Here is a 19,449-nt window from a genome sequence, read left to right as displayed (position 1 = left end):
CCGGCAGTCTTCGCGTTTAAAATTTGAAAATTTAACTGTCTCGAGTGGAGAAATATCGTATCACACATGATGTAGTGTTGGAATCTATTTTTATTCATTTTCTATAACTCATTTCAGTGTACTATAATCTGTATCGTAAACCTTTCATAAAAACTTCGGAAGAGAATTAATTATACAATAAATCATTTAGGATATGTTATAAAAGGGTGATTGATCTGGCATTGCTTTGTTTACCCAAGACACGTCTTGGTTGCATGTCCTGTTGCAGTGTCTCTTATATCGTGTATGCTATTTATTTGGTTAAAAAGCAGACATGCACTGGGTTTTCGAAATCTGCTTTTGATGTAGTAAAGTCTATTGTGGCTTTATCTAAATGCAATGTGTTACCACGCTCTGCATATTTTTGTATTTTAAGTAATCTGAAATTCGATTAACAAGTACTAAGTACAAGTATATGTACTGATAAGTTAATGATGCATTATTCGGTCACCCGACCACAGAACACACTGGAAATTAAATGTGCACATTTAGAACTTCAAAGCTCAAGTCTATCAACTCTCTTTTTTCTGAACACGCTGTGAATGCTCTGAAAGGTGCACGCATACAATATAATTGAAAGTGTTTAAAATACAACCCTCTTCATTCTGTATATGTACCTGTCCCAACCCAGGAGCCCGTTATTCGGTAATCGTTAGTTCCATATGTATTCGTAAATTATTTTCTTATAAATAGACTGTTTGTTTTCTCTTTTGAATTGATTGAACTGTTTCACATTTCTTAAGTCGAGCCATTTTATATAGTCGACTATACTTTGTGGATTTTACTCATGGCTGAAGGCGACAGTTGTCGCATTGGCAATCATACCACATCTCGTTACTGTACGAATTGTTGGACATTTTGGGTATGTTTTGAGAACAAGGAAACAATGTAACCTCATACCCTATATCAGTAACATTTGTCTGTGTCACTAAAAGCATTCATAAATATGTCACATAGTGTTTCTCGTAGACTAATTAACCTTCCAGCAATATGTATCATACAAATATTTGTGGTCGCTACTTACAGGTATAAACGTCTTCGTGTAACGTGTTTTACATTCTAAATAAGGCAAAACAATTAACGGTAATTAGTTTACTAAACACAAATAGATATTTTGTTTCTTTTTTCGTCACAGGACATGTCTTTTACATATGTAAATGTAAACGTCTAGTTAATATGAAATTTCGTAATTTGTTTTTGTTTTTAGTTTGTATTATTTAGCTCCAATCATGCATGTAGTGTTTGAAATATGAGGTTGCAAATTTCAGATAGCAACAATTAATTCAAAAGTTCATTAGGAAGGACACTTCGATCTTTATTGTTAAAATCAATAATGTGGAAAATTGTTTTATCTGGTATTGGTACGAGAAAAAAAAACAGCATTCAGCTGGCTTTTATTTACACACCAAAAATGATAGAAGTATATATATAAATTACAAATGAATTGTGTGCTAATCCAACAATCTAGCCTATACAGGAGAAAATAAGCAAACTATTTTTTTTGTTTGAAAATTGACAATATGAATACGAATTTTTAATTTTTATTCGGTTCACATATAAAAATAAAACTTTAGTATTCGTATCCGTATTCGAGGGAACGACATATATTTTTTTTCTTTCATGGCCGCATTCTGCCACCGTACGAAGTACATCTGCAAACCTCTATATGACTAAAATTTCTTAACATGATATAATAACCTTTAAATTCAATGTTCTGATAAATGAAAATTTCAAAAGAAGTTTCCGGGTCACAGAAATTAGCACCAGTGAAGACATTTTGATCTCAGCGTTAATGACTTGTTATATTCCGTTCATTCTGAAACCGCTTTTATCAAGGGAATGGTAGACTGAAGTGACTGGCATTATTTGAATAAGGACAACAGCTGTCAAGATTGTCCTGATCGACCCAAATAACAAGCCTTTCTTGATGCCAAAGGCTGAATGTAACAGTTTGTGTCGGAAGATTGTTGTCCGAGGACACGTTGTATCATGATAATTGTTCCGTCATATTTTTTTGTTTCAAAATGAAAAATCATTGGTAGAAAAAACAAATGGATAAAGGTCAACAGATGTTAAGACCTCAAAAAAATAGATATAAGTATTAATAAAGTCTAAAAACTTGAACAATGATGCCTTTCAATAGTTACTTTGAAATTTAAAAAAAGATCAAATATCTGTACTATATGACACAGTAAAAAACTATAACAAGGAAAATTCTCTTTCGATGTTTTGTTTGTCATGAGGTTACCACCACAAGCCATGAGAAGTCATAACAAAGCATGGTTATTTCTTTATCTGGCACATTTGATCGAACTATATCACTGGGAATATTAAACTTTTTACTATTCAAAGGACATTTATTAAGAACAAAAATGTAAGTTCGATATTCAATCAATAAAATCTTTTGAATATGCAGATCTATTTGTTCCTTGGTACTGAATGTTTGTGAATGGTGTTTGCACAATATTTGTTCCTGACGTAAACTACAAACTTAATAATCCATAAAGCCGTGAATATGCATTACAGTTTATTTAAACTTTTGTTTGCTCTTTAGAAAATATCACTTTATCGCTAAATTTAAATTCCTTGTGACCTACTGACTGGGTTATACAACGAAATATTTACGTTATTACCGTCTGGGAATTAGAGCAATTCTTTCGCGCTAAAATGTAGAAAGAAGTAGCTTTGAAGGTACACGTGGAGCTGTGCACACAAAGGTGTATGTGTGTGCCTATTTTATTTTATTATTACCAATTTTAAGGCTATTGACTTTATATTTTGAAGGGGGAAAACACCAAAACAATAAGGTTAATTTATATTGCGAAAGAAACCGTCACAGGAAACAATAGAGTCTCTGTACACGAAAAGGTGTTATTGTCAAAGACATTGTTTGTACTTCATAACGTTTAACATTTTGGTGAAACTATATAACCACAATTAATGTGGTTTTTGCATACATGTCTTGTACAGACTAATGAATCACTAGTGTGTATATATATCACAAATATATCGGGGGTTTTCTGTTTTCTTTTGTGTCTCTGAAACACAGTCTCTATTAATCCATGTCAACAAAGTACTGAATTGGAATGTCTCTGTTTTTATTGTGACGGTAAAAGTAACTGGTATTTTCGTGTTAAAATCAACAACACTGTCAGATGTTTTCACAGCAAAAAAATCGCAATGTTGTGACGTTTTAATATGTCTCGCTTGTCAATACACATCCGAAAGGTTTCAGATATCGACACGATTCTCTCTGATTGATGGGAGGTGTAGATCAGAAATATAGGCTAAACCTAATTTGGAACTATTCCCCTAAGGGGGGAAATTCCTCGCTTACATATATATCTTATTTGAGTAAAATATTGAATATAAACTGATAGTGTATTATAGTTAGCAGAAATTTACGTTTAAGTAAATCTTCCACATTTTATAGAAACAACTGTTTGTATATACAATTGGGGTCATTTAAAGTATTTTCAAAATTCCTGTATTTAATTCATAAGACCAGCCTCTAACCTTTAAAGTCAGTCCATCAGAAAAAAAGGAACACAATGTTAGATTAAAAAAACTTTCCAAACTTCTCAGAAAGAAAATCCATCATTGGTATATGTACTGTTTAGGCGACCAGATAAAAATATCCTTCAAAGAATGTGTACTGTCAGTTTTATGTCGCTTTTATATGATTTAGATGGACATTGTTGGCATAAATATTTCGTGTATGTTAATAAGTAAGAAATTAATATCACTTCAAAATTTTCCGATATATTATTTATTAGAATTACGTATATATCACCTGTTAGAACCCTCTGCTTGCATGGCTCGGAGCTTCGTTTATAATATGTCATATACTTCCCATGGTTTAGATCACAGGTGCTGGTGCACGGAATGCTCAAAATAATTTATACCTTGTTTAACATTTGTAACGATTATTTTGAGACTTTTGACATTTTATCAAACCTAATATAGATTCTGCTTTAAAAACAATGCATTAACAGTAAATAAATTGTTCTCATACACGTATACCAGCAATTAGTGGCTTCTGTATTAAGAAAACGATCGAAAGATAAAATTTTTACTTAGCGAAGGACCATGTGATTTCGCTAAATACAGAGAGCCAGCAACAAGTAAAAATAAACATTTCGTGCAAAAAATTATATATATGCCTCTTATTTCCACAACTCTCAGGAAAAAAATGTCATCTTCTCGGTCACATTTTATTTTTTCTACAGAATGTCGTTTTATATGTTTGGTTTCTTAATCTGAAAAATATAACCCGACCGCGTGTTAATGTGTCTGTCTCAAATCTAGAACACCATCAATGGTTGTCATAGTTTTTCTCAATTTAGGAATAACTCTTCCTTTATAACTTCAATCGAATTAACACTCGAGGCGATCTAGAGCTTGACAAATTGCATCGAAAATTATCTGTCATTGAGGGTCCTTAAGTGACTGTTAGGGTATATTTAAAATGTTCATGATGGTGCTTTGACGTTGACCAAATGCCTTCTTGTATTAAAACATACAACAGTCTTAAACATAGTCCTCAATATATATTCAATTGGCATTACTAACTTATTTTCGATAGTTTCTATAAATGATTTAAAATTTGATAATTCAAACGATAGAAAACTTGGAAAAGACTTAACATTCTATTCAGAACTGATTGAAAATATAAGCTGCACTGCAGTTGTCATGGCTATGTGTTATATAATTGGACTTGACGTTATACAACGAACAATCACACAATACAGAAGTTTTGCTATCTTCTGAGTCGGATGATATTTATGTTCTATTAGTGTGTCTGTTCGCTAAATAATCCGATGGCTCTTCGTTATACCGATTAGAGGATGATTATGTTAACAAGGCCTTCTCCTCTAATGTCTCTCTTATAACTACATTATACGTTATTTAAAAAAAATATATCAAAGATTTTATGAACAATAAAAGGTAAATTTAAGATAATTTAACATTAATATGTCTACTTTTCTTCCGGAATGTTAAAAAAACAGGTGAACATACTAAAGGTCGTTACATGTCTGCATGAAGACTTCCGAAAAAGTGAACGTACATAAGATTTTAAGCTATAGATCGCCATATAAATACGATGGTTATTTCAGTGTGATAGAATGGTGTTCCTGGAACAACATTGACCACTTTACAAACTATGTTTTCGAAGCACAACACGTATAGTATGTTCAAGAGCGCCAAAACAAAAAATGGACATAACCGGATAGAACAGCACAGATCGGGTTATGACAGCATTACCATTGGTATAGTTGCAATTAAATGAAAATATACAATAAATATATGCCAAAAACGTTGGCTTATTTCTAAGAAAAGTCGATGAACAATTGCAATAATATTATATCATTACATAAAAATGTATTTTATAGATTAAAAAGGAAAAGGCATATAAAAGAGCCTTAATAGAAATCTTCATATACCTATAATCTCTTTTCAAGACATTGTTGATTCTTTTTTTAAGTTAAGATATGAAATATAATGCAATAACGTTTGTTTCATATTTGTTTGATCTGTACACATTGTGCATAATTTAAGGGGCAAGAATTTTTCCTGAAGGAACTTTTTGATATCTTAAGGCAAACACTAGTACGAAAGAAGAAATTCAAATACAAGAACAATATCATTATTGATATTTCATGATATATTATTTTACCAATATTCTATAAGGGAGCTACCATTTGATTTTTATGGGGGGGGGGGGCTAGGATGAAAAATGTTTTTAGTTTATCCTGACTTTTTTTTACCTAAATTGTCGTCCTGACTTTTTTTTTTGCAAGTGTCACATCCTGCCTTTTTTTTTACTCAAAACTCCTGTCTTTCAAATTTCATCCTAGCCCCCCCCCCCCCCCCCCCCCCCCCCCCCCCATAAAAATCAAATGGTAGCTCCCTAACTTCGATGTTTTACTTTTACTTGGATCTTCATTACTAATAATGTGAAAATGGACGTATCATGTTTTACTATTCTTCACGTCCATTTCTAGACAGATTACGCAAAATTCAATATGCATTACCGTCACTAATTCAGAAGATGCATCTAGATATCCATATATGGTATTATCTATGTCATTCTGCTAAAGCAGACCATCTATTGACAAATGCGCCTGTGTGTAGGATTTGATGGCAGTCTAATAGATGCAGGGATATATTTAGCTACTACAATATTGATTCCTATCCCAGTATCAATACTCGTGACCTCAATTGAAATCAATTAAGAGAACGCAACAGATGAAATGCGGAGTAGGGTTGATTATTGTAGATTTTACGTCAGCAGTGATTACGCCGACGTCACTTTTTGAACATATGCAAGACACCACGCAAAATGTTGTAATCAAAATGTTTTTCAATCGCTTTCAACTAAGTGTATTTAGTGAAGATATTAAGCATTTTATAATTTAACCATGCTTTTCTTAAAGCGTAATATAGTTTTCATAAAAAAAAATGGTATATATATATGTATAAATATAATCTTTTGTAATGTTCACTGTTCTATAATATAGAAGCTCATGAAATTTAAGACTATAAAAACAGAGAGAAGAGGCAAAAAGAGGATACACATTCCAATGGTCTTTGATATGACAGAATGGAGTTATATATATCACAATATATTGATTCTGTATTTAGCTAATTGTAGATGTATGTTCCCAGTGGAACCATTTGTGTCATAAAATCACCAGACAATTCATTGATAATAGTTTATTGATATAGCGGAAGACTCGGGGCTATTTCAGGAAATATCAGCTTGAAATCAGGAAGACAACAACTACTCCTTCGGACTTTCTATCGGTCAACGACACGTGAACTATATGTAACGTCATACAGTCACAACCACAGGACTATTTGTTATCAGGGGAATAATAAATGTATTTATTCACTATTAAATATATTGAAAATCACATAAACAGAAGTTAAAGTCTTGAAAGCCAAAAAAAAGAAATACAAGTAAAACAGAAAGCTTCAAGTTTGTAAACCTTCAATTTGGTCAAATAACATATGTTTTTGATTTATATATGTAACTAACCGGGCTGTTTCTGCATAGATCCGAGATATGCTAGCTGCACTGCCCCCCGAGACTCGGATCCAATACAGCTGATCGAGAATCTTGAGCGGGACATTACACAGAAAAGCTTTAATTTGAAAATCTTTTTCGAAAATGATCCTTATTTGTCAAGTAAACAGGAAACAAATATCTGCGATTTGTTTAATCTGGTTATCACCGATCTATTTAGAAAATATACTCCGACTTTTACACTAACTTGAAGAGAAAAAGCTTTTATTTATGATTGTATTTGTTCTATCAAGCAAAACTTGTATTTTAACTTTTGAGAAGCCAAATTTCAACATCTCTTCTAGATACATTTCGTAATCAACAGGGTATTGTGTTATAAATAGTTATATGTAAGCAGGTGCTTCTTTACGTAGTAATCCAATATATATGTATACTGCGCCTATTGGTAACGTAGTTGCTGTTTCTTTTTAATCATCTAATTAACAGAAATACTTCAGAACCTCAATATAAACAAATGATTCACTTCATATACATAGTCACCAGGTAAACTGCATCATCTTTCTATTACGCATAAATTTCTTTGAGTAATGCCAAAAGGTTGAATAATAGGTCAATAAGGTCGGATACCGTTGTCGGTTAATAATCGATTGTTGGACTAGATTGATATTCTTTTATACTATTTCATCAAATGAGAATCTAAATCGCTGTATTTCTGATCATACTAGAGATACAGTAAAATATGTAAAAGCATATTCAGACATGAAAAAAATGGCAATCTTCTATGTATGTCACAGCGATATTGAACAAACTACAGTAATACTTTGCCATAAGATGACACATTTTATTTAATAAATAATTTGTGAATTTAAAACTTTCAACCTTTATAAAAAATATTAACGAGTTTTGGTTGATATTTATTGGTTTGGTAGGAAATGTCAAAAAAGGTGTCAAAAAGATTACAGAGAAAAGACAGATTTAGAATGGATTCTATATAGATATATGTCTCTGATCTATATTATAGGCCAAACAAATCTGTGAAAACACATTGATAGTTGCCATAAACAAGCTTTCGTATTGTTTGTGTAACAAGCGGTTGTGTTTTAGAGATTGCTCACATTGGCCCTATGGAACACCATGTATTGACAATTGAACATAGCGAAACAAAGAACGTGTTATTGATAACAAGGTGGAAGCCAATTTCGATCATTAAAAAAAAGACAATCTTGTATTCATGTCAGAGCCTTATTGAGCAAATCGTAAGATGACACCTTTTTGAATAAATAGATTAAATATATAAAAGACTTCCAACCTTTACAGAAAGTTAACAATTGATTTTTGATATTTATTAGTTTTGGTAAGAAATGTCAAGGCAAAGATGTCAAAAAAAAAAAAAGACAGAATTAGAATCGATTTATATTGGGTTAAATAAACCTTGGGAAACATGGTTTACTTATTGTTTTATATTGACTATGAACTATCTTTCAATATAACTGCGTGCGATCGCTTCTCGGTATACGTTGGTATTATTAATTTTATAAATTAGGTCATTAGTTTTCTCGTTTCACATTCACGTTACATTTTTCATGTTGGGGCCTTTTAAAGCCGACTATTAAAAACAGTTTGAGTTTGATTCCGTATTGTTGAAATTTCCAAGTTTGTTTATACTAGCATGCTTACATCCACTTCATTTGAACTCTGGTGGATAGTTGTCTCGATTGGCACTCATAATACATATCCTTATGTTTATATTATAATATTATTACGTAAGTATTTCTGTATTGGCCTTGTTATTGGTCCGAGGCTTGCTGTATTGGCCTGAGGCGAAGCCGAAGGCCAATACAGCTGGCCGAGGACCAATAACAAGGCCAATACAGAAATACACGTAATAGTATCTTTATTAATTAACTACAGTGTTACAATATTTTTTTAATTTTATTTCAAAAGAGAACAATATTTTTACCTTAAAGTGGAACTATCCAAATCTCAGTTTGTTTCTTTTAATAAGATGCAATACATAATGATATGGTTGCGGTGCTGTTTCCAGGTGTCTTCAGCATTTTCTCATCTGATGAATTTTTCTACCCTTTTCAGTCACTATAAAGACTTTAAGCACGATATTGCGTCTCAAATGGTAACGTCAATTTCTTACGTTTTACGGCGATTAATGATTATTTGGGATAAGTTTTTTTATTTCGCTTGTAATTTTTGTTTTGCATATCAATATGGATACTTCTTAATGATTAGTTGTACTGAATATGCACGAAATATTTCCCACAGAAAGTAACGTAGGCAACAAACAACAAAATATATCGTATTTGGTAAATATGAAATAAGAAGATATATACGGAATGATGAGTGCCAATGAGACAACTCTCTACCAGAGACCAATTGACATAAAACGTAATAAAATGCAATGTTTCCCGATTTAGATCCGAAAAGGAGAAAGATATATATTTAGCTTTACTATAAAAAGTTTGTCGGGAATTACAAGTTAAACGAGTCTTGCTTATAAAATTCAATTTACTATAAATAGCGGTACAATTAGATTAAGAAATGAAACGATTGTCAGAAATAAAAGGTTAATTATAATTCATCTCATATATTTACAAGCTTTGTATGATGTGGAGAGGTATATAGCCAATGGCACGCTTTATGCCCAATTTCATTTTCACTTTCAAGTTCTAAAATATGAATCTTATTGCAGAGAAATAAAAAAAAATCGAAGTTTTACGCTTCCCAAATTTTAATTTTTATCCTCTCATGATACTAACTTTTTCACAACTTAAGAACTTCATCTAAACGAACAACCCCAGTCATCGGATTTTTTTTTATACTTTGTGGTCTTATTGACAGTATCTGACCATCAAGAAGATTCTGTCTGAGGAAATATACAGATGATCCACCATAAATAGCGTACCCCGAATTGACAACGTTGAAAACGTATGAAAATCGTCCAGTGGACAAACTTGCAAGACATTTCATTTCTTTGAAAACGAAGTCGTTTTGACTACGCAAATTATTAAAAAACTATGTAGCTGTGTTGCAAAGTTAAAGCACAATTACGGAAAAGCACTATGTAGCATGCAACTTATCTAATTTTTCAATGAATAGCGTCGCAAATGCCAATTTATTTGTAAAAAGTGGCAAAATCCGACTTTGGACATCTTGCAAGACATTTGCCAGAAGCTGTTGCATTTTTATATGAAGTGTGAGTGCTGCAAAAATTCGATTCTGATATGGTCTAATGTATGAACTTTTGTGAGCATAATTTACACAAACGAAATATCATATAATCTTATACCTATAAATTTTGATAACTTAACATTTTCCAAAATCTGACCATAATGACCACTATTTGTTTTTACCAAAAAAAAAGCGTTGATCGTTACAGGAACGCATATTCAGTAATATTGTAATACTTTATATATAAAGCATATCATTCATTCGAATTTTCGTGGATATAACACTGTTTTGAAGAACACAAACACCCCTGCTAAAGTTATTATGCGTACAGTCTGTTACGTCTGACACGTATATTTTTGACGTTTTGTCAATATGTTGTCCTTATTTTAGACTATAGTAAAGTATGATAAAACAATTTGCACTTTTTTTCGAAAACGTATTTACCTGTCTAGTCTATGGATATAAGTTTTATATATCTTAACTGTTATGATTTTATAGAAAAGCAGTTTATTAGTGTGGACTTGTTGAATACACAGTATTGACGCAATAACGTGCGTAACGTCAAAGTGTTACAACTTAAATTTAGACGCAACACATAAATAGAAATTGGAAAGGTACTGCCATTGCATGTGGTATGCAGAAACTAATTATAAAATCGATGTGTACCATCGTCATGATCGTGAAATTATGAGGTCGTCAAGAAATGAACTTTGTGATAGTCTACTCGTTCCCCAAACCTGAAATAATTCTATCGTCTGCTTTCAAAATACTTTTTAAATGAATGTGACCGTCTTTTTAGCCTGAATTGTATGCCATAATGACATTTTCAGCATGTTTAAGATGACTAAATGACATAGTCTACTCGTTCCCTAAACCTGAAATAATTCTATCGTCTTCTTTCAAAATACTTTTTAAATGAATGTGACCGTCTTTTTAGCCTGAATTGTATGCCATAATGACATTTTCAGCATGTTTAAGATGACTAAATGACAAAATGCGTCTTCAAAACAACTGTTTACTTTCATTTCGTGTTTATCGTGACTTTAGATGTAAAAACTAGAGACGTTCCGAAATCCTGCATTTGTGCAGAATAACTCGGCCAATACAGAAAAAAATCTATATTGGCCTAGTTATTCTGTATTGGCCTAGTTATTCTGTATTGGCCTAGTTTACACCTTATATTGCATAGGCAGTTTTCATCATATTAAGTCCAATAACAGTGTAGTTAATTAATATAAAACATAAACGAACAATTGGATTCTGTATACAGTCGTTTGTCTTTTGATTATATTTCCTTTTTGCCATGGCATTGTCGTTTTGTTTTCGACCAATGAGTTTGAATTTCTCTTTGGTATCTTTCGCCCATCTTGGTCACTTTAAACATCGAACTCGTTCGATTTGTCAGTCTTATTATTATTATTAACCAAATGACGTCAGACATGTTGTTATTGTAAACATAACAAAATGAAAGTTAATTTCACACATTTTATTTTGTGCTAATGATTTTTTTTTTGTAGTTCGAGCATTGTGCTTCACAGTTGTGTCATCTGTGGCAAATGACGATATTTAGACTTATTAACACCTTCAAACAAATATCTTTATATAAGTTTATGTGTGTGACAGGTTCAGCTTAAGTTTACAAAATTCTCTGATCATAAACAAACACGTGGCTCAATGATAACAATTCCCCGTGTTTTTTTTTTAAATTGAGTATTAAAAATCCGGGTGACATGATTCTAGGATAAATTTTACCGGGTACGTTCGAGAAGCCAAAAGAATGATATAATCAAGAACCGCATGCTCAAATCCTAAATCAGAAGATACCATCGCCGTGACCGTCGCCATTGCTTGATGACACTGCGACAAATGTTATCCGTATCTGTTATGTTGTGACATATGCTTTACATATATACATAAGGTGCTATGGCAATTAAGATTTTAATTTAATTTCACAAAATGCGTGTATTTGAAAATTTGTGCCAATATGTCCTTTTGTCATTATCACTGGGCGTCCATCTTTCAATGTATAGAAACTACACAGAAATCGTCATCTCTGATTTCACAAGGACAAGTCAATCTATATGTTTGGTCTCAATCATCCTCATGCTCTGAATTTCAAAATTGTATAAATATCAGGTGCAGCCTACCAACAAACATGCTTGATATGACAAAAACGTTTTCATGCGCGCTCAACACATGTTTCTAAGATAACCATTATTGGATGAAAAGGATAAGAAAACCATAATATACAGACCAATTATTTAAAATTTTGGAATAAGTTTTATACAGCTCATGTTAACGTGCATGTTCCGAGTCAGAACCCGGTCAGTTGCTTTGGTTTAACCTAACTTGGTATATATTTATTGCTGAATTTAGATAAAAAGTCTTGTTGATAGTATTCACGACTTGTAATTATCTTTATATATAAAGTTAGACATCTAGATGTATTTTGTGTTGTTATTTGTGTGTTTTTGACTTGCTGCCTCATTTAGGTATATCCGACATGACATTCTCTTGTATTCATAAGATAACTGCTGGTATAGAGATTTATCTACAAATAAATAAACATGCAATCATCCCATCCGCATAGGATGTGGTTTTCCCCGTGCATTTTAGAGAATATGTAAACAGTTGTCGTAAAATAAAAGAGGATTACGGACAACTTCCCTTATGTAAGTGCGGCACTCCAAAGTTATATCCAGAAAATGATAAACCTATACGAAGTTAATGAATTTTGAATAGTGGTGTATATTATATACTGGGAAAGAATAATCAACAGTTTTTACAAAATCCCACTCACAGGAATTTAATAGAATTTTGTGAGTTTCACATGCTTTTGTAATCGGAAGGGCACCCGGAAACAAAATGAGTATTTTGTGTATTGAATGACAAAAATAGGTTTATAATCTCGATACAATTTTGGTTTTCTGTTTGGAAGTATTTGTCTATTGATTCTTTGACTAAATACGGTTCTACGCTGAGGTTATACCCACATTCGTCATTTTTCAATGGTGTACCACAGTTAAGTGTGGTACTAAACATATATGATTGTATAGTGAGAATTATGATTGACGCTGTAATAATGAGTGTAAGAAAAGACTATAGAAGGTTTTTAGATAAAACATACTTCTTTGGTATATCAAAATTAGTTTCGATAGTAAATGTTATACGAAGATTATGTTCGTATCATTATTGTGGTAAATATTAACAAGTATTGACATTCCGGATATGAATGTTATTGTCCTAGTTTTAAGCCACATCCTTGTGTTTATTTCTCGTAAATAATACACAGTTTCCGTGAATTTATCTTCTTACGAAAAACATGACTTTTCATTTGACCTTTGTTGTACAAACAAACTGGATATAATTAATTTTCACAAAGTTGATTAGAGCTCTCAGAGTGTTAATTTTTAAGTCAATTTCAAGTGTTATTGTCTACGTTTTAGCCAAATTAATCCATCTTCACTTTAAGTTGTTTTTTCGGTCTATGAAAAATATGCTTGTATTATAAATAACAGTGGAGAAGACAGCATTTTTATACAGCCGACCCATCGACAAATTTTAGCAATAAGAATGCATCATGCCATGTCTCTCTTTCTTTTGTATACGAAGAATCTGATTCTGTTTTGAAATATCGTTAATAGTTTTAAAAAAAAATAAGATTTTAACAAAATATATTACAAATAAACACTAGTCTCTTTCTATCTAAAACTCTATCGTACCATAATGTTTCATATTGTCTTAAATCATTTTTAATAACATGCATGAATGTAAGTAAATCAAGGTCACCGTGTTTGTCTTTTATGTCTTGTTTCAACACTAGTTTTATTTACTCAAATTATGCATCAATACATGGAAAACAAGAAGATTATATCAACATTGTATACAATGCTGTACTTTTATTGTCGTTTTGTTAATGTTTTCGTTGGGTTGTTGTCATAACGACACTACAGGCCCTTGTATCCAGATTTATATAGTCATTGCTTGCATACATATATAGTATATACAGTATCGGTACATATATAATTACGGTTCACAACTTCTTCGAATTATATATTGAAAACGAACAAAGATTTATTTGCAAAGGATATTGTGAAGACGATTAGTCCTTGATGTGTTATATATTTATATATATTTGAATATTCTTAAAAACTCCGTGTCCAAATATATGCTGAAATTGCAGTTGTGAATATGTGTCTAGACACTTAAACTACGGAGTGTATCGAAATAGACAATTTCTTATCTTTTCCAAATTACCATACATGGAAGATATTTTATTCTCCTGTAAATAATATCGGACACGATAAACAGCACTCGTGCACATTAGTATGGCACGCTGTATAGGTCAGAGAGGATTCATTCACATATAATTGTGCTAAATCATAATCGCTAACCAAGAGTTGCACTCCGGTACCCTCCTCTCGAGAAAACATTTGCCTTGAAACAAATCATCTCTGAAACGGACACCACAAAAAGCTTTTGCGAATGTTTTACAACCTGTAGAGAGTATGGCACTTTCCAAACATGAAGCATCGGAATCAACACCCCAAATTCTACCGAACGTTATATATATATATACATATCAACATCAAAAATAGACGCCCCTTCAGCATAAGCATTTTTACCAGAGAAAGGTCTAAGTGAACGTATGCCTATACCATATTCTACTGGAGGGTTCGTCCTATGGCCGAGAATCGAGTAGTAAATGCGATTCCTTGTCGCCTTATATATCTTATGTATACCTTTTCTATAATGGAATTTTATACGCTGTCATACACGTGAGCGGTTTAGCCAGCTATATAACCAGGTTTAATCAACCATTTTCTCCATAAGGAAATGCCTGTGAAAATTCAGGAATATGACAGGACATGCATGCAGATGTTTCCATTCGTTTGATATGATTGAGTTTTTGATTTTGCCATTTGATAGGGGACTTTCCGTTATGAATTTTTCTTGGAGTTCGGTATTTGTGTTATTTTACTTTCTTATTAAGGATAGAGGGTGAATTTGTGTATAGATTTTGTTATTCAGACTTTCTCTCGCTCGACATTTAGAGCAACAGTAATACAGGCCCTACACGTTCGGTCAGTGTGGAGACGTTTAATTAAATCTTTGCCTTGAGTCACATCACTGATTTTGTGTACGATAAACTCTTGAACTGAATATCGCAAATTTCTATGAAATACTAGTAAGTGATATTTGCAGGTATCAATATCGACCATGCAGTTATCAACTCAATCCATGCACTTGCTCCAAGCCACATATATAAAAATTATGGAAATTTTAGTACATAAATAAATATACATTGGGAAAAATACCACATGTCATAATTTCAACTTTTTTCACGTATCGGCTATTTTATGAGATTTTTTCATTACATTTCCGTTATTTTTACATTCGTCTGAGTAACATGTATTGGTCGATTAACATACGAGTTACATGTATTGGTCGATTAACATAAAACCTATTTAATATAAACGGATATACGACTAAACTTTTTTTAATCAGCATAGAATTTGTTCAAGTTTCCATACATTTGACAGACCAGAAGATTCAGTAAATTTGAATCATATCATGAGGTTTTTTTACGCTTGTTTGCCTTGATATGAACTATATATACTTACAATCCTTTAGAATATTTCTCCTAACAAAACAAAAGAAATATGCTGTCAGTCTTGTTTGAAAAACAGTAGTATTTTTGCAACCATACGTAAGCGATATGCGTATTTACTGAATTTGTAACTCTTTTATAATAATGACCAGGACAGGAAATGTATGCGTGACAAACGCACTTTTTTCTTTATTTTAGAAAATAAGACAAATGACGGTATGACAATTTATCGTGTCCGAAGCAATTGTCATCAACATTTTAAAAAAGTCATTATATTGATGAAAAGCTATACAGCTTTCTCGTAGAATTCTATAAAAACCTTTCAATGTGTTTCAAAAGTTATAAACAAATAGTAAATGTTTACATAAATAGATAAAAACAAATGATGTCTTTTGAATTAACAATGATGTCTTCCGTGTAAACGATGATGTCCTCTGTGCTGACGATGATGTCTTCTGTCTTGACAATGATGTCCTCTGTGCTGACGATGGTGTCTTTTGTGTTAACAATGATGTCTTTCGTGTTAACGATGATGTCCTCTGTCCTGACGATGATGTCTTCTGTCTTGACAATGATGTCCTTTGTGCTGACGATGGTGTCTTTTGTGTTAACAATGATGTCTTCCGTGTTAACAATGATGTCTTCCGTGTTAACGATGATGTCCTCTGTCCTGACGATGATGTCTTCTGTCTTGACAATGATGTCCTCTGTGCTGACGATGATGTCTTCTGTGTTGACTATGATGTCCTCTGTGCTGACGATGGTGTCTTTTGTGTTAACAATGATGTCTCGTGTTAACGATGGTGTCCTCTGTCCTGACGATGATGTATTCTGTCTTGACAATGATGTCTGCTGTCCTGACGATGATGTCTTTTGTGTTGACTATGATGTCCTCTGTGCTGACGATGGTGTCTTCTGTGTAGAGGATGATGTCCTCTGTGTTGACAATGATGTCCTCAGTGTTGACGATGATGTATTCTGTGCTGACGATGATGTCATCTGTTTTGACGATGATATCTTCTGCGTTGATAATGATATCTTCTTTTTTTACGATTATGTCGTTTGTGTTGACGATGATAACCTCTGTGTTGACGAGGATATCTTCTGTGCTGGCGAGGATATCTCCTGTGTTGACGATGGTGTCATCTGTGTTGACGATGATATTTTCTGTGTTGACAATGATATTTTCTGTGTTGACTATGATATCTGTTGTGCTGACGATGATGTCCTCTGTGCTGACGATGATATCTTCTGTGTGTTGCCGATGATATCTTTTGTGTTTTCGATAATTAAATTGTCAGTATTGTTTTGAAACTTTTCGCAATAAAAGTATTTGTGATGTCGAAAAAACGAAAATCAAATACTTTTCGACTTACGTTTCCTTGCACACGGTCAGAGTCCTCGTCTTGGTCATGCAATCGAAACATCTGAAAAAGTGACATTAAGTAAAATCGATTTTAAATCTATTCGTCGATATCAGATGTCACGCACACATTTTTAAAATGACATGTGTGTTATAATTCATTTTGATATATATAGTATCTTATTTTATCTATATAGTGCATGCAATAAAACATTTCCAACGTTTACACGGATCTTTAAGAATGTTTAATAAGAACAAATCGAACAATTACTAGTACTAGAAGGTTATAAATTAGCCTAATTAAAAGTATTATAATTAAGTTACTATATGTATAAATATGTATGTATGTCAGTAGTAATTTTTATAAGTCATGCATAAATGAATGTAATTATTTTATTTTTTGTCTGTGGTTATGTTGTCTTTATTATATACAGAACCGTTCAAATAACCGTAGTCACGACTCTCGTGTGTTGTAAAGATAAAGCTAGGACATGAAAATTTAATGCACGATTATCATATATCTATATATTGAGGCAGTGCATATAGAGCATTGAGTTAACAAACACATTACCGTTTCCGTTACCGCGAATAAAAAATCGAACCCAGCTTTGAACCATTTGAATGAAATAAATAATTAACATTTAAAATCAATCTGTACAATAACATTAACGGTACCATGCAATTTTCCTGCACCAGATGCGCATTTCAACAATAAATGTCTCTTCAGTGATGCTCTTGGACAAAATATTTGAAATACAACATTACTAACGTAATGTATGTATTTTTAAACATGTTCAATTTTATCAGGAATAATACTTAAAAGTTGTAGCATGGTCCTGTCTGTTATGAATGTGTATATATATTAATATGTATCCATCATACTCCGCTCGTACTATCACGTAAAATCATGGTCAGAACTGTAACTTGACGTCAAATTTAAAACAAATCACATCTTCATGAACATGCATATATTAAGTTTTAAATTGCTCAGAAACAGAAAGAAAAAACAAGAAATGTGTCCAAAGTACACGGATGCCCCACTCGCACTATCATTTTCTATGTTCAGTGGACCGTGAAATTGGGATCAAAAGTCTAATTTGGCTTTAAATTAGAAAGATCATATCATAAGGAACAAGTTTCAAGTTGATTGGACTTCAGCTTCATCAAAAACTAACTTGACCAAAAACTTTAACATGAAGCGGGACAGACGGACGAACGAACGGACGCACAAACGAACGAACGGACGGACGGACGGACGGACGAACGGACGCACAGACCAGAAAACATAATGCCCCTCTTCTATCGTAGGAGGGGCATAAAAACTGTTCTGTACCTTCATTGACTTGTTAAAGGCCGGTGATACTGTTTATATGGTAAATACTAGCTATGTGAACTAAATGATAAAATGCTAAAAAATAAAACAACACGAAATTGTTCCTTGTGGTTACAATAATTTACAATAAGTGTATTATATTTTTTATATTCTGTAAAATAATAGCAAATAAAGAATGATATATAACGAACAGACATCATGTTACTAACTGTATGTTCAATAGGAGCGCGACAAGGAGAGATCTGTCACCTCATTTGTTTTCAATATATAAGAGATTGCTTAGGCTTAATTTTTCAACCGATTTTTTTGCCCAACAGAAGGTATGTGGTAATTCATTCAGCAGAAGTATGTGGGACTCTTACAGCAGAAGCTTAAAATTGCGAGAAAATAAAGTCAAGAAAAATTAACTATCATAAAGAAATAAACGGCGAGATTTAGTGATCGCGAGCTGTAAAATTAATGAGATTTCTGTAACTTATATGTATATTATATATATTGTATAGAAATCCCTTTAGCCTGAATTAAGGCAACGCGATAGAAAATGACGAATTAGATTTAAAAAAGGTCATAGTGTTGAAACTTTTATACCATATTCTGTTACAATTTCATTAACCTTAAGTAAAAATGGGTAATATGCATGTGCAAGTTTGTATCATATCGAATATTCTATAGTTCTCAGTATAGTCTTCCTGTTTATTAGCTTTAGAGGGATTATTTTTAAAGGTTCTGTAATGCCAGAAAGCGAGTTTTCTGAATCGGGAACATTTTTGTTACTAGTATATAAAAATGAATAGCGAAATAATGTGTTTACCGAATTGAAAATATACTTCACTCTCGGCTGTTTATGATTTTCCGAAACATTGGGCAACAACATTTTACTTATATATATA

This window comes from Mytilus edulis, chromosome 1 (genome assembly GCF_963676685.1).
Source record: "Mytilus edulis chromosome 1, xbMytEdul2.2, whole genome shotgun sequence".
In the NCBI taxonomy this organism is placed as follows: Eukaryota; Metazoa; Mollusca; class Bivalvia; order Mytilida; family Mytilidae; genus Mytilus; species Mytilus edulis.
This window is presented reverse-complemented; position numbering follows the sequence as displayed.